General features: G+C 41.6%; 1 long non-coding RNA gene and 1 pseudogene across 1 annotated transcript in view; both read right to left on the minus strand.

Moving 5' to 3' along the window:
- LOC142061464 (uncharacterized) overlaps positions 1-4,164 on the minus strand; it is a 124,552-nt gene extending 120,388 nt beyond the window's left edge. The window contains exon 1 of the long non-coding RNA XR_012662134.1: positions 3,784-4,164. This is a non-coding gene — a long non-coding RNA (uncharacterized LOC142061464). The remainder of the gene's footprint in view (positions 1-3,783) is intronic.
- A 3,922-nt stretch (positions 4,165-8,086) lies between these two features.
- On the minus strand, positions 8,087-12,436 carry LOC142053614 (cell surface glycoprotein CD200 receptor 1-A-like; annotated as a pseudogene).
- Between the last annotated feature and the right edge of the window lie 2,546 nt (positions 12,437-14,982).

Below are 14,982 nucleotides of genomic sequence, written 5' to 3' on the forward strand. Positions count from 1 at the left end.
GGGGTTTTAAATATAACTTTTTATTAACTCCCTCACACACACCCCCCCCATAAATAAATAGAATAAACAACCATACGGCAGCATCACAACACCTGCTATTGCCAGAAGATAAATTTTCCCTAGATTAATGAGGAAGCAGACATCGTGACTATTGCCAAGAGTGCCCTATAAACGTTATGAGTGAAATTCCATACAATAAACAGCAACGCCGCGCCTTCATCTACAATCACATCTAGTGCTAAAAAGCACAAGTGGCATTCAATCAACTATGCATTTGACTAAACAGTCAGTCAGAAACAACAGTGGCAAAGAAGAGCTGTTGGCACAGCCCTGGAGCAGGGGTTCACATTTCTTTTTTTTTTTTTGTCAGAATGTACAAATAGCTCGCTCCAACACCCATTGCCTTTTAGTAGCTCTCTCACAATGACTATTCAATAAACAGTCAGCATTTTCCTAGCCGTTTTGACAAGGCCACAGAAGAATATGTGGAAATTTGCAGTCTAAAACATTTGTGTAGCTTAAATTTGCTTTCAGTGCAAATAAAATAAGATCACCAAAAGTATTCTTGCAATTAAGGAAAAAAGCATAGTAAATATACTCATAAAAACATCCTCCACTTGCTTATTTTCCAAACCAAATTCCTACAAGAGACAAAATACACTATTTGGGTTATTCTTTGGATTATACCAAGATGCCTATCCCATTACAAAATCAGCATGGCAGAAAATATTTCAGTGATTTTCTTCTCATTCTCAAAACACTCAACAGATCAACTGCAAAATTAAATCCATGTGAGAAACGGGCGCATTCTCAGTAGTCATCTCAGGAGAACACAGCTTGGGCAGGAGCTGGAAGCCACCAGCCCCTGTGGGCAACTCTCGGCCAGCGTGAGGATGGCTCCTGTATACACCCTGCTGCGCTGGCCCAGCAGCCGGGCACTACTGCGCACTGGTCCCTGCTTTGGGAGGGAGGGAGTTGGCAGAGGTGGACCTGGCTGCAAGCCCAGCTCAAACCTTTCTGATGCAGGAGGATTTAAACCCCTCAAGAGCCACTGAAGCAGCGCTAGGCCTTTCTCTCCTTCTCACCCCGAGGTGTGCATTTCATGTCTTTTAGCCCTTTGGTGTGTGGCTCAGAAGACAAGAAGCATGAAACACACCCCTCTTTGGTGATGGCAGGCACAGAGGAAACCATCAAAGCCCATGCCTAGTTTTCCACCCTGAGAGAAGAGTGTAGAGCTTCCCGTATGACAAAAGGCTGTCCTTCACCAGTCACAATCAGTGGTTAAGGTACCCAGTGAAAGGCAATGCGAATGGAAAAACCAATTAATCACGCTATTAAGTATTAAGCAACAAGCCAACATCATGCTTCCTCTTTTAGTCTTACCCTTCTCCTCTGTCAACCCCCTTCTCCAGTCTCTCCCATTTTCTTCTCTCTGCTTCCATACAAACTCATTCAAATTGCAGATCTCCTTGTTTTATCCCAAGCACCAAGGTCCTCCTTCCTGAGCGTACACGTGGGCCCATTGCATGGCTCATCCCATCTTCCTCCTTTCAAAGCCAATGCTATCAGGGGAGCTGATAGGCCCACTAGAATAGTTATCACCTGTTGGCAGCTTGGATACAATACATATTCCTGTGGTCAAAGCTCCAATGAATGGCAGACAGCTAAAAAAGAAGCAAACTCTGTATCTGAAACTACCTACCACTTGTGCCAGTAATATAACACATATAAAAGATGAGCATAAAATTAAGTGAGATTGTTCAATTATTATGCTCTGCCTAGAAGCATTATTCATGTCCCAGCCTTTCTAACAGTCACCCCCACTAGCCACATTATTCGCTTTGGCCTAATAAGTTTCATTAATCATACACAACGAGCTTGAAAAGCACGATGGCCAATTTTATTGCAAAAGACAGACAAAACAATTAGGCAGCAGAGGCCTTTTAGTGCCTGCAACTTGTGGGCTTGCCTGAGCCATGGGTTGATAACTCGAGCTTTTTGTTGGCAGTAAACAGGTGATGATCAAAGCCTGACTTTTCAGAGAGACTAGAGCAGGACTGGCTCTTGGGCCATTCAAGAAATAAGAAATCAGGCAAACCATAGTCCACATGGCTGTTAAGAGCTGTGGAACTGCCAGGAGAGCCCATTTCACTGGCAGCACAAAGAGACCTAAATCATTGCCAGAGCACCTTGTTTTGGCACATCAGACAAAGTCTGCTCAGAATTTCTAGGTAACGCTGACACATTGCAGGTGACTGGACCAATTCTACCAAATACAAATTAAGGGAGGAAATAAAATCATAAGCACAGAAACCATGCTTTTCGGCCAGGGCTAATTATCACAGTGATGTTTCTCCAGAAGCTTTTACCCACCGCACTATCATCTCCCTGTCTGTCTGCATTAGATCTTACTCTTCAGCATTTCCTTAGTGCAAAGGAATTATGAAAAGTTCTTGCTTTGCACCCTAAAAATCACGACACCTGCACCATGATTGCCAAAAGCAGACTGCTCCACAGCCTAACTCTCTTCATTTTGACAGTCATATCATCCTTAGGTCTGGCTACAATGGTCCAGCTTCTGAATAAGAAGACAGACAAAAATTGCTGTAGCTGTCCACAGAAATTATTCATGCCTGTTTGTCAAAATGAGCAACACCAGCCTAGGAAGCCAAGTTTACACCCCACTAGACTAAGCAACAAGTGATCTTTCCCCTATTTCAGAGGCTTCCCATCACAACAAACTCATTGACAGCACCATGACTGAGATGTCCAGGCTGCCGGAGAGAACATAAAAGGGTGATGGGTCATGCGCATGATGCATTGCCAGCCGTGGGCCATCAGAACTGGGAAACCACTTCCTTAGACTAATGCACTGCTGTGGAGTTCACTAGAGCCACAAAACACTTTTCCTAGCTATCGTCGCTGAAATTCACTAATTCTGAGCTATCTGTCACTTGTTTCTCCCAGAGACTGTATACATGAAAAGGTGTGCCTCCTTCCCCACAGATGACACGAAGAAGCTGTACGCAGCTCTGAGACAGTGACCCATCATTGACATTTAACACCACAAGAAAGGCTTCACTCAGTTATCAGGCATGAATGGACTACCTTCTGTAGGCACTTTTCATTAAGGCAGAGTGTCACTCACTCTTCATGCCTTTCTGACTAAAATGAGGGGCTAGAATGATGTCAGTAGGTGCCCACCTGCGTCTATTTAGAATTAAGTGAAGTGCAATTAAAAGGCACCAGGAGATCCTCATGCCTAAGAACACTGAAGGAACGATGAGCAAGCAAAGGCCGTTCAAAACACACATTTGAGTATACTTACTGCTGCATCTGTGTTTGGAAGGTTTGACAAATCTGATCAATGAAAACTGAAAATAACAACCAATGGGGGGGGTGGGGGTGTTCAGTTTAGGGACACAGGAATGAGAAGAAATAAATTATTTAGTATGGGGGTTTTTTTGTTTGTTTTAAACAAGCACACCGTCTGCATTTTTCACAACTTAACACTTCTGTTCTCAGTAGAAGCGTGCTGTGATCTCAGCTTCTAAGAAACCGGTCAATAAATGTTTACCCAAATAGCCCCAGAAATCATTTAGGTAAATATTTGCATAGTTGCACATTTACTTGAAAATTAATCTTAGAAAATTGCCCATTGCTATTTCTCATTTCCATATCAAGTACAATTTCAAAGTGACTTTTTTTTTCTTCCATTATCAATGCAAACAGAAAGTTTAACTGAAAAAGAAATACACTAAAAGAAAAAAAGATGACCAATACCTTATTGTCATCTGCCACATGTAACTATCTACCCAGGGAAAAAAAAAATAAATTAAAAAAAACCCACATCTTATTTCTGCTGGATGCCTTTCTTTAACCTTCTATGTTTTGGGGTCCCCTGTGTCGCTTCCCAGTTTCCAACACAAAACTTCAAAGAGAGTCTAGTTGCTAAAGTGGAAAAAAGTGCTACATTTTCACCAGCAGTCTGCTACTCTGGCACAGAAATATGTCAATTATTGACTTGATGGAAGACAGCACATACCTCAGAGTCTATTTTCAGACAAAATTCAGATAGGTATTTCCCCAGCTCTCTCTTTAAAAGTTCCAAATGTTTCAAGAGCTGTACTGATACTTAGAGAAAGAGAGAAATAATTTACTAAAACAGGTTGCTCTCCCTCACTGTCTTCAGGTCAGGAAAGACAAAGGCTTTTGTGGGGCAGTTTTGAGTGTTCTCCTGGCCTGCTACATGGCAAGGTCTGAGATTTGTTAGCTGAGGTACAAGTTCAAGTAACTGAGTATCATTGGTAGCTGAGCTAGTACCAGACTGCTTGTGCCTACACTGTTATTAGTTCATTTATATCATTCTTGGATTGCAGTTCTGACAGATACGCACTGATAAGACAGCAGGCTTGACCACAGCTGTTTTCTCACATGATGGTGTGGACCTGAAGTTCTTAGTCTGTAATATAAAGAAAAACATGTACCATTATATTTTATGGTAGAATTTTGTGGAAATATCATACCTATAGAGTCCAGACAAAAAACAAGACCGGAAACTTGGTAAACAACATTACTTTTGCAACAAAACTGTGAATTTATTTCTCTAAGCTGTGTTAGCAAAGGGGTGGGGTACAGATGGTGAAGCACGAACTGACAGAGATGCAGCTGCCTTCACAAAGCCTAAACAGGACATCCATTTGAAGTATTATTTTCTTAATGCAATTGAAAAAATTTTTGAAATGTCGGTATTTTCAGCAAAATAGATGATCATGAACAATGAACTTCTCTGGAAATAAAAGAAAAAAAAAACCCAAACCAGCCAAACAAACAAACACCAAAAAAACCCAACCCACAAACAAACAACAGGCAGGCCACAGGCAATCCAGTTTAGGCACCTAAAATTACTGGAAGCTTTTGACTTTGATCTCTGCAACTCCCACTCCTGTCAGTCAAACTGTTGTGAATGCCATAGAAGAACACATCAGGAAATTAATCATTCTAACTTCAGAGCACTGTTTGACTAGTTTGCAACAAACAAGGTACACGGCCATTACTTTAACCGTGAGCAGAAAATGAAATATGAAATAATTGCTCTTTCAGTGTGCGTTAAATGAGGCAGAAGCCCTGAGGAAGGAGCAGCATATTATCATGCTGTTAAATATGTATCACGACACACTGGAATTAGAGAGGAAGTAAAAGTTGCAGTGGCACATTTATCACTGCTGTTTCCTAGCTTCTGAATGTTTGAACTGCAACTTAAAAAATAAAAGTTTCATAGCTGTGTTTGCTTCTAATATAGCATAAGAAAGGGCACCCTTTTCCCTCATTGTAAAACGCCTGTCTGTTTTCATCCAATCTTTAATCAGGCAGGTTCTGCTGTCAAGGGTTAACACACATCCTTAAGCAAAAGATCAGAGTTAAGATGACTCTGTGAAGCAGAAATATGAAAACATTAACTTTTGGGAGTTTTAAAATTCAGCTTAACTACTGGCATTGTAAACGTAGTTTATAGTATTCTTAGGTGGGAAATGCACTACACTCCACTCTTGATGTAGTGCTTAAACAGTTACTGAGATACTCTGAATATACATGAAAATAGGGCCATTCAGATAGACACCCTCCCAAATACACTGTTCCTCATCCCCCCACTCCAAGCACACACAGAGATAGGAAGTTTTGTCAGAGCAGACATGCTGCAATGAAATTGCATGTTTTCGTGAAGAATACACAAAAAACCGCAAAGCACACACACAAAAAAAGCCCACTTACTGCAAAATGGTGCTGCCGACCCACGTGGGAATTTACAAAACCGGAAAGCTGAAAGTAAGATGACAGGACATGAAAATTATTTGATGGGGCAAGGTGCACAGCTGTTATGTCTTGAGTTCTCCTCCAGCTACACTCAGCTGTTGAAAGACTTTCTTTTAAATACAGTTAAACTCGTAGGTTATTTTAACGTCCTGCTCTTGAAAGCACTATTGTTTTATTTTTCCCTTCATTGAAACTTTTGGTCACACTGGGAGACATGACTGAATTGACTCGGTTAGGTGCACTTTTCCTCAGTTCTGCAGGGACATGCTGGGCCAGGGAACGCATCTGAGCATGTTTCCTCCTGTCCTCACCTGCCCCGAAGAAGCACACCACTCCGTGCCAGGGAGAGGCTCCCATCAATGGGCAGCAAGCACTGGTCAGTGCTGCCACCACTGATGACAAGTGCCCTTCTCCTGTCTCTGTTTTCCTCACCCTCCCTTCTCTGCTCTTCCAGTGCACACCTCCCCTCATTGTCCCCACTTGCCAACTCTTTCACCCCATTCGTTCAGACCTGGTTCATAGAATACACCTGCAGTGTAATATGCCCAAATGGGGGGAATAATCTGAAAGACGTTGAGAAGAAACCCAGACAAGCAGTAAAGCTAGAGCGGAGCTCAGGCAATAGAGGGGAGTAAATCAGGCACTCTGATTCTCTGCAAGTGCCCTCCATTTACAGTTCAGCAGCCTCTATGTTGCCTCCTCCCAGTGCTTCACATGCTCTCCCGAAAACACTCATGCCTTCAGCCTGCTATTCTCTCTTCCTCCCATTTTAAGCCTCCACTTGGGCTTCTACTCCATTCATACTCCTTCACAGTCATCTTACTCAACTCCAAGAGTAGCAAACCACTGTCTTGAGTTCTTGCTATCACATTATTCAGTATAAGCCTGACCCAGTGCCAATAAAATCTACACAGCCTGAGAAACTGCAAGTGTTCCAGAGTGACGTATGTGCATTTGGCCTATTCTTACAAATGCTCAAGGAAAAATTTATGACTGCTGATGGAAACATGGGAGTTGTTTTTGTCTACTCATTAGAATTGTCATTCTTGTGTATAGAATTTTATGTCAGTAAATGCAGCAGGACCAAAATAATTCTAAAAACTCAGAAGCTACCCTACTCTCAGAAAGAATCCTTTTCATCCTGGATGACTCTCTGACATATATAAAATGCATTAACGTCATAGTAACTATGGTTCTTACAAAACTCCAACTTGTTTTAAAGTTCCACCCCTTATTTTATTAGGAATTTTCCAAAAGGGCAATGCATGCTATATGGACGTTTTCCTCGATCCTTGCCTCCCACCCCACTCTCAGCGATAAAGTTAATGTCCTTGTACCTGCACATGGCCAGCAATGGAACTGTAATACATTTCAGGCTCATCAAATGACTTACCTCTGCATCTGAGAAATCAAGCATAAAGCCAGACCACTAACAGCAGCAACATTTGCAGGTCCTCTTTTCAGGAGACAGGGAAGCCTGGGGGAAGTGTCTGAGCAATGCGAAAAGAAAGCTAGTTACAGAGCTAGACATCAGTACCCACTGACTACATGATGTTACTACCTACCTTAACCAGAGGAGAAAGCTAATCCTCTACCCCCACGGCTCAAACGAGCTGAGACACACAGGTGAGATGTCTGAATGCCAACCAGCAATAGGAAGCTTCCTCATACACCCAGTCATTTGTGTGTACAAACACACTTTCATTTTCAATTCTTCTGCCTCCACCATCTCCCTTTGTTCAAATTGTATTAGCACTGCAACAGCAGAACTGACCAGCCATCCCTGCAAAACGCTGTTATTAACGACTGGTCTATGGTGAATTCTATCCTTCGTGCCTCTACTGACATATTTGGGTGATATGAGCACTTATTTAGCTGTTCTTACAAATCCTACGGGCATAGACTTCTAACAGGTCCAGCACAGCCAGCTGAATTTCACCCTTTACTACCTTTAAGCCTAGGAAAGATCACTTCAAAGTCACAGACAGACATTCTCCAAGGAATTTTTCTCCAGACCATCACCGCTGTGGGGAGCTGGACAATATTCAACTCCAGGGGCTCAAAGCTTCACATAAAAAATTAGCGAGCTGTATCACGGTGGCTGTGAAAAGCAACTTTTCTGTCATCAGTGATTATAAAGGTCACTGAAGGAGTGTATTGGGTTTGCATGGCAAGGTTTTGGTAGTGGGGGACTGCAGGTGTGTCTTCCACAAGAAGATGCCACAAGTTCCCCTCATGTCTACAGAGCCAACGGCAGCCGGCTCCAAGACAGTTAAGTAATCTCCCTGTCCATATCTTGACCCATGAGCTTTTCATCATATTTTTCTCCCCCCATCTTCTTGAGTAGGAGAGCAATAGAGAAGCTTAGTAGGCATCTGGTGTCCAGCCAAGGCCAACCCACCACAAGCAGAATGATAAACTCCTGTAAAACAGAAGAGGGACAGAAAGAAGCATGCACTGAAAGCATCCCCATACGATGCCACAGAATATTTGGTTTCAGCTGGCCAGCACAAAAGTATTAATTTCTCTATCAACACGCACTAGAACTTCGGCCTGTCACCCCACTCAACAATCTGCACACTGGCATTCAATGGGAAGAGCTGGGTAGAACAGCACAAAGAATCCCAAGAGCAGGATGAAGAGCAGTTACAGAACAGTTATTTACATGACAGGTCTGGTTTGGAGCTGGGTGGGTAACCAGGCAGCGGGAAGTGTGCTGTTGACTCAGCCTGTGTAGCTCACTCTGGTCACTTTTCTACTGGGGTGATGGACTTCTTCCTCGGTGCTGTGATTACTTGCAGGGATCTAGGGGACACCAGCAGCTGGTTTTCCAGCAGATGTGTGACAGACAGCCCCCCTGCTCTTCTCTCAGGTCAGAGTTCCTGTAGGAGGGACCACAGAAGGAGGAAAAATGGTCTGCAACCATTATTTCTAGTCCAGTATAAAATCACCAACTGAGAAACTGAAAAATAGGTGGTACTTTTTTAGTTTGTGTGACCAAGAGATTTCAAAATAATTTGGAATATTAGCATCGACAATCTTTAGGGGAAAAAAAAAAAATCCATCAAAAAGTCCAAGGTGAATATCTCCAAAACTAGCTAGCTACCAGTACTGCTTCCTCATGTTTTCCAAAAGGTGACTACATTAGTAACAGCAGAAGATTGGGATGACAGAGAGGGGTGGATTAAATGAAGATTTATAAGTATGGCAGTACACATACTAAAGAAAGCACAGCTTGCTGAAGCTCCAGCTAAAATGTTTAGGAGGTTGAGTACCCAAATCAAGAATCTGACAGTAGGAAAATAAAGAAGGAATCAGACCAAACTGTTCTGCGTGAAGTCCAACAACTCATATTCTGCATTTGACAAAACAGGCAAAGGCTCAGATAATACCTATGTTACCGAAAAACGTGGTAAAATCAGAAACAACTCTTTAACACCAATTTAGTATTAAAGAGCAGGCATTCTTTATTCACAGCGCCGGATGCACGGGGGATCGCTCCTCCTAATGTGCATACCTTACACACCTTTCCCATACAATTTATAGATCAAAAATTTACACATTCATACATATTCATTATTGTCCCTTCTACTGATTGGTACAAACTTGCTCGTTCCATGTGTAAATCGCTGCACAGGCTCAGTTGTCCTCTTCCATTGTTCTCTTTTGAGTAGGTGGTATTACTTGGGTCGGTGGTCCGTGAGTCGGTGGTCACAATCTCCCCCTGCCAGAATTACCTTTTACCTACTTGGTTCTTAATCTTGGCAGTCCTGGCCAGTTTTCTCAGTCCGCTACACAAAACCACATTTTGTCTTCCTTTTCTGACAGAAGCACGTTGTCTATTGTTTCGTTCACATTAATGATTACCTAGGGACTAAAATACAGATCAACAGATACACTGATTCGTACACTCCATGTTCCCATAATATAACAACATCCCTGGTTGATTAATTTCATCACTTTGGTTACACCTAAGCCACTCTCAGAATGGCAAGACTGTGCAGGGAAGAACAAATAAAACCAAAAAATCAAGTGATAAAAACAAATAATAACAATTATAGCATTCCAAAATCCATTTCCCATAATTTTTAGTTATATTCAAAAGGCTTAACTAATGTGGCCAGAACACAAAATCTTCTCCTTTTATTCTGGTTTTGTTTTTAAAGTTATGGAAACCTAGAGATAGTTTAACTACCTGAAAAAGATGACTTTATGTATTCATTACATTTTCTAATATTCTTTTGTTCCTGCCTATGTTGAATACAGACTCATATCATTTTTTAGTGATGCAGTCACATAGACAGCTTTCAGTATTTCTGGAAGAGTGAAATATTTCCAGACAGCATCCTAAAACTGTTCTTTCCTTCCTATTCAGCTCTTATCCAGACAAAACACACATTGGTCTTATTGTGAATTTTGGTTCAGCACCTTCTTGCTCAGCTTACAGCAGCAATATTTATTCGATATATTCTGTTTGCATTAACTTAACCAAGTGTGTATACTCCTGGTTGTGTGAACATTCACAGACTATTCAATGTTATGCCCAAAGAACTGTCTCGGAAACTATGCAGACTGTTGGATTTGTGTATTTTAAAACCTCTCCTGTTCATGACTCAAGAGAAGCTAGAAAAACACACACAAACACCACCACCCCCCCCCCCCCCGATTATTTCTCCATAGAACAGCCAAGTTCTATTGCATAACTCCTCATGCCTTTTTCACCTCTCCGAATAGCCAGACTAAATCAGCTTATTTCTTTATTTTCATTTTCAGTGTGCATCCAAAATTAATTTGGTCTTTTACCACCAAATCAAATAATTATATCTCCACACACACCAAAAAAAAAAAAGAAAAAAAAATCACAAGATGTGTCTTAACCTATCACAGTCAAGGAAGAGAAAAAAAGAAAACCCCCTGCACTGCTGGCAATTTCACAACTGTAGTTTTCCTCATCACAAAGGTTCACAGGTAAATACATAGAGCAGGGTCACTGTCAGGTGAGTATTTCCACATCACACTCTCACTGCAGTTTAACTTCCTTGTCTCATAGTGATCACATCTCCAGGCCAACAAGCAGCAAGTGCTGCATTCATCTTCCATGTCACCATGAGCAAAGACACCTTGGAGATGTAAGGGCCACTTAACACAGCCTCATGACCAGCCTCCATACTCACCATGTTGTAAGCTACATAAGAAGAAAAAAAGACATTAAAAATTATGTTACAGCCATCATCCTGGTTTCAGCTGGGACAGAGAGAGTTAAATTTCTTCGTAGTAGCTAGTATGGGGCTATGTTTTGGATTTGTGCTGGAAACAGTGGTGATAATGTGCAGGTGTTTTAGTTGTTGCTAAGTAGCGCTAACACTGGTCAAGGACTTTCAGCTCCCCGTGCTTTGCGGGTGCACAAGAAGCTGGGAGGGGGCACAGCCAGGACAGCTGACCCCAACTGACCAAAGGGACATTCCATATCATATGACGTCATGCTCAGCATATAAAGCTGGGGGGAGAAGGAGGAAGGGGGGTAGTTCAGAGTTATGGCATTTGTCTTCCCAAGTAACCGTTACGCATGATGGAGCCCTGCTGTCCTGGAGATGGCTGAACACCTGCCTGCCCACAGGAAGTAGGGAATTAATTCCTTGGTTTGCTTTGCTTCCGTGCGCAGCTTTTGCTTTCCCTGTTAAACTGTCTTTATCTCAACCCAGGAGTTTCCTCACTTTTACTCTTTACGATTCTCTCCCCCATCCCACTGAGGGGGGAGCGAGCAAGGGGCTTCATGGTGCTAGGTTGCTGACTGGGGCTAAACCGTGACATGTAAGAAACGCTCGGCTTCATCACACTTAAAAAATTCTACTTCCTTACTGTACTGGCAGCCTTGGTGACATATCGCTCTGTGCAGACACATATAAGTAGTATCCAGTTTCCAAGTCCAGCTTCCTGCTGTCTGGAAATGCAGTGGAGATTGTGCCTTTCCGCTGTGGACACTGTGCAGGTATATGATGCAGGCTGGCAAGATGCAACTCCTCCAGCTTTTTTTAGGCGACAGATTTCTATCACTTTAAAATGGGCTTTGAAAAACTGATGGGGAGGGCAAGATTCACCCTTAAGGGAATGGAAACTGCTTTTTAAAAATATTGTGTTATTGAATTAGGCGCGTTGGCTGACGTACAAGTAAGACTGGAGACAGCAGTGGAACACACACCTGTAACAAGGTTTAAACAATGATCACTTGGTGCAGTAGTTCACAAGTTATATTTAGTAAGGGGCATACATAGATCCCTTTTCTAGCTGAAACCCTAGCTTTTCTGGTATTGTCCCGGTTGAGCAGAAGAGGGGTCTTCAGATGATCTGTGCTGGATTCCTATCAGATATATCATCCTGTGCCACTCTGCAAGGGACACTATTACTTTGTCAGCTGAGGTGACATCACTCTTTGCATTCACATTAAACAAGAAGCAAAATTTCCCCTGGTGAACTACAAAGTTTCGGTGTACCGGTGAGTTGGAAATACAGAATACCAGAGAGTGCTGCATGTAGTTTTGGATCTTTCTCACTTACATTGCCCTTCAGCCAGATTGATTAGCAAGAAACAGAGTGCAGCCAGAACCACCCATGTCTAAGCCATCTTTAGCAGAAGGAACTAACATTGCAGTAAGTGAAGGCAAAGAAAATGGTACATAGCCAAAAACTGTTGTGCAAATCCCTTCAAAGAAAACACGTAGTAAAACCTCTGTTTCCTTTGAAAACAGTTCTAAACAAAACCCTGTGTCAAGTATCAGTCTTGTACTGAAGACAGTAAAGCAAAAAGCATTTTGAAAATTAAAAAAAAAAAGCCACTACTGTTTACAAACAACTTTTAAAAATCCAGGATCTGTGATACCATTTTACAGACACCTCTAGCTGCTCACTATGCATGTCCAAGCTATCTAACACAAAGACAGCTACAGACCTCTTACTGCTGCTTCAGACTTACTTGCAGAAGATGAGAAAAAGGTTTTGCACGAGCAAATATGTACACATTACAATTCTTTCTGAAAAAAAAAGATCAAGGTAACAGGACATATAGGAAAATTCAAGATCTAGGCTTCATCAACTATTTGACAAAGAAATTACTCCTAACCCTTGCGTGCTTTTATATTCTTGAAGGGTAACTCCACTTCTGTAGCAGAATAAAAATGGCAACCATCCTATTGCATGAGATCAAAAACATGTAGGTTTGTTTTCTGCTTTCATAAACACAGTGAAGTAAAGAGGCATCTAGTAACTTACGCTATTCTACAACTATATATACTTTTTAACAAACTGTATCTTAGCTCCTTTTTGGCAAAAGGACAGCAGTTCATCAGTAAGACTGAGACAGTGCTGTCATCCCAACACATTGTTCTCTGGTTCACACAAAATCCCAGAACTCCGTGCTATCCAAAGGCTTGCCAGTCAAAATACATATGGTTCTCAGTAAAGAATTTTGATGCAAACCTATTCAGCTGTTGCTTGAACATGGATTTGGCTAAAAGCATCGCTGATACTTTCCTACAGCCAGATATCATTCATAAACGACCCCAATTTGGCATGGCAAACTGGCACTACACTGTACTGAACAATATATATATATATATATATATATGTATTCCCACAGTCAAACACCCAACCTCTTCTGCTCAGGTCTCAAGGGCAAGCACCCTGCCGCAGTCAGTACTCATGTTGGTTCTGTGACAGCAGAAAGGTTCACAACCAATGCGCTCCTGTGCCCCCAGCCAGCTGGGGGATAAAGCCGAGGTCTCAGAGCGCAGGCCTCTTTCCAAGACACTACAGTAACTATCTTGACGGCAGTTTTCTGATGTCACTGTCAGACATCAGTGGCCACACTTCTGTCTTGAGGCTCCCCGTAGCCTGCCCATAAAGCTAGCTCATTCCCATCACTCACCTCTGCAGTCCCTCAAATTGTCTTCTGGGTAGACCTTTTGTTATTCTCTCCTTTATGCCATCATTTGTATCTCTTTAATCTTCTACTTTCTGAACCAGTCACTCACAGCTAGAGATGACTAGAAAATTGTTTCCATCCCATAGGAAATACAGAGACACTGTTTTCATTCCCAAGTCGAAACCCGATACGCACCAGAGAAGCAAATATCTTTGTGCAGTGGTTGATTCAGATATGTCATATGTGTTGCAACAGGACTTTTCTTCTGGGATATTTAGATCAGGCACTCTTTACACCCATATTTAAATACAAGTATGCTTCTCAGTATGTGCTGAGAGGAAGAGGAAGGGCAGCCAGGGCTCACTGTGCACACAGAAACCTAAATCCTCATCTGATATCAATTGCTATAAAAGTAACAGGCATCAATTACGCAGCATTCAAAATTTCATTTTAAATGGAAAATATATCAAGTGAGGACACAGAAGAAAAACCAGAACACTGCCACACTTGTGGCACAGAAAGAACAAATGCTGCTACATTCATGAGCCAAGTGCAAGAGGCAATAGTGTTTTCTTACACACAATGCGATACATGTGCACATTCAGACAACAGCCTGATGGTTTTCTGCACAGTTCTAAAAAAACACTAATGCTTCTGGATTAAAAGCTTTAATTAGAACCTGGAAAAAAATGTCAGTACAACCACATTGATCAGTATTTGGCTACTAACATGCAACAGGCAATGTAACTCTCACATTTAAAAAAACCCCAAGTTTAATTTTTGTTCACTTAAAATCTTTGCCACAGATGAAACATTTTTGTTTTGTTTCATGTTATTTAATACTATCAAAGATTGGGGGGGGTGGGGGGCAAAAGGGGGCTTGCATTTTGGATAAAATTATGCATGCAAAAGTTGCTTTCAGTGACAAAGTTTGAAATCTTTAAACCAAAAACTAAAAACTATGCTTTTTGACCAGAATTATGTACCGAATTTGACCCAATTTGCAAATAATTTTTCAGTCTCAAAATTAAAAAAAAAACAACCTCCACAATGTTTATCAGCAAATTCAGTATTCACCAATTTTGATGGATCTATAAATATTCATAAACAGAATATTGTCATATTGGAACTTGTCCCAGAGATCATTTTTTTAAAATGCATGCAAGTCTCTCATATATAGGGCTTATTTGCTCAAAAGAACAGGCATTAATGACTAAAAACGGGGCCTTACAAAAAGAACAATGTATATT

Source organism: Phalacrocorax aristotelis, chromosome 1 (assembly GCF_949628215.1).
Source record: "Phalacrocorax aristotelis chromosome 1, bGulAri2.1, whole genome shotgun sequence".
In the NCBI taxonomy this organism is placed as follows: domain Eukaryota; kingdom Metazoa; phylum Chordata; class Aves; order Suliformes; family Phalacrocoracidae; genus Phalacrocorax; species Phalacrocorax aristotelis.